Source organism: Lucilia cuprina, chromosome 6 (genome assembly GCF_022045245.1).
Source record: "Lucilia cuprina isolate Lc7/37 chromosome 6, ASM2204524v1, whole genome shotgun sequence".
Classification (NCBI taxonomy): domain Eukaryota; kingdom Metazoa; phylum Arthropoda; class Insecta; order Diptera; family Calliphoridae; genus Lucilia; species Lucilia cuprina.
In genome coordinates this window covers 3,496,349-3,498,859 of record NC_060954.1, presented here as the reverse complement: position 1 = coordinate 3,498,859, position 2,511 = coordinate 3,496,349, and positions in this window count along the sequence as shown.

Here is a 2,511-nt window from a genome sequence, read left to right as displayed (position 1 = left end):
TCTATAGTCTAGTCTATAGTCTAGTCTATAGTCTAGTCTATAGTCCAGTCTATAGTCTAGTCTATAGTCTTGTCTATAGTCTAGTCTATAGTCTAGTCTATAGTCTAGCCTATAATCATGCCTATGGCCAAGTCTATGTATTCAAGTCTGTAGTCCAGTCTATAACCTATACTCTAGTCTCTAGTCAAGGCTATTGTCAAGGCTGTAGTCAATCTATAGTCTAGTCTAGTCTAGTCTAGTCTATAATCTAATCCATATTTTATGTTATAGTCTAGTCTATATTTTATTCGACTTTCTACTATTTCTTTGTTAAGACAAATCACGACATTATTTTTATTCAAATTTACCTGCGATCTTTATTCTCATTTATTAACCAAATAAAACTCGATTTTATTTTCATTTTATATATTTTTAAATACATTTATTTTATTATTTTCAATATTAAATTTTTTCTGTTTTTTTTTTATTATATAAATCTTTAAGATTTTATTTGTATTTTTTTCTTTTACTACAAATTTATCATTCTTTTTTTCTGTTGATAACAATTTGTAGTTAAAAATTATTTCTATAATTTAAATATAAAGTTTTTTTTTGTATTTGCACATCACATACATTACATGTGTAAAAGTATGTAAGAAGTTTGTTTTAATGTTTTATATAATAACAATTTAAATATATAAATATTTTTTTAAATTTATATAAATATTTTTTGTTTTGTTTGCTATCAAAGACAATTTATTTATAAACTTGTTTCTTATATTGTTTTTATTTTAAATGTAATAAATTTTAAAGTATACAATACAGAACTCATAAACTTTTTAAGTTTTCATATATTTCATCAAATATTTATGCTTTACTTTTTACTTTTCTTTAAGCACCTAATGGTATGCTAAGGAATTTTTTGTTATATAGTTAAAGTTTTTTTTTTCTTTTTTGAAAGGAAGAGAAAGTGGGAGTAATAGGGTTTCGTTATTTTTATATACAAAACTAATAACATAAAATAGTAGAAGGAAGAAACTAAAAAACACTTAATAATAATTAGTAAGTTTTTATTTTGTGGTTTTTTACATTTATAAAAATTTATTATAACTAAAAGTAGTTTTTTTTTTAATTTCTATTAAATTTATATAATATTTTAGAATAAATTTATTTAAACTAACCAACAAATATTTTTTTCTAATAGTTTAAATTTATTTATTATTTTTTTATTAAATACACATACTTACAAACACTTATATATTTACACAGATTAAATTTATACACAATAAATTAAAAATTTTATATTCAACGGAAGTAGTTTTGAATTACTTAGTTTTTTTTTATTTATAAAAGAACTATTATATAATAAATATTATTTTAATTAAAAATATTTTTACAATTTATTATTTTTATAAACTTGCAATCTATAGCAATTAAGAAAAATATCTACGTAATTTATTTACAATTTTCAACTCCAATTTTATTTTTATATACTTTTGCATTGTTAGTGTATTGAGCTTTAAATTTGTTTATTTTATTTTATTTTATTTTTTTTTTTGTTAATTTCTCTAAATATTTGTACAACAATTAGAATTTTATTATGTTGCTGGGCTCAAAGGCAACATAAAAAATTAATTGTTGACAATGCTTCTTGTGTTATTGTTTTGAAAATGAAGTAATTGCAATTATCTTTTGATTTTGTTGTAATTTATTAAAAGTAAATTAAAATTTTTCTATAAAATTAACAAAAATTTTTATCACAATATTTTAAAAGTAATTTACTTAAAATCTTATTAAAATTGTATAAACATTAAATAGGTAGATGTAGACCACTTTAAGAAAATTAATTTAATGAAAATTTTTCTATTAAAGAAAACTTTCTTGTGTTTAGAGTCTATTGTATATTCTATAATCTAATCTTTAGTAATGTCCGTAGTTTGGTCTAGATACTAGTCTTGCCTATAGACCAGTTAATAGATTAGACAGTATAAGTGCTGTTCTATATCATATTTAGTTTAGAGTCTATTCTATATTAGTCTATAGTCTATTTTTAAATCTAGACTATAGTCTAGTTTAAAGCGAAGTTTAGAAGCTAGTTTATAGTCTAAGCGACACTCTAGTCCAGTCTAAATACTATAGAATATAGTCTAGAGTTTATATTTTAAATTATAGTATAGACTATTGTTTAGTTTCGAGTCTAGTATATAGTCTAGTCTATAGTCTAGTATATAGTCTAGTCTATAGTCTAGCCTATATTATATTGTAGTCTATAGTCTAGTCTAAAGTCTAGTCTATAGTCTAGTCTATAGTCTTGTCTACAGTCTAGTCTATAGTCTAGTCTAAAGTTTAGTCTATAGTTTAGTCTATAGTCTAGTCTATAGTCTAGTCTAAAGTCTAGTCTATAGTCTAGTCTAAAGTCTAGTTTATAGTCTAGTCTATAGTCTAGTCTATAGTCTAGTCTATAGTCTAGTCTATAGTCTAGTCTATAGTCAAGTCTATAGTATAGTCTATAGTCTAGTCTATAGTCTAGTC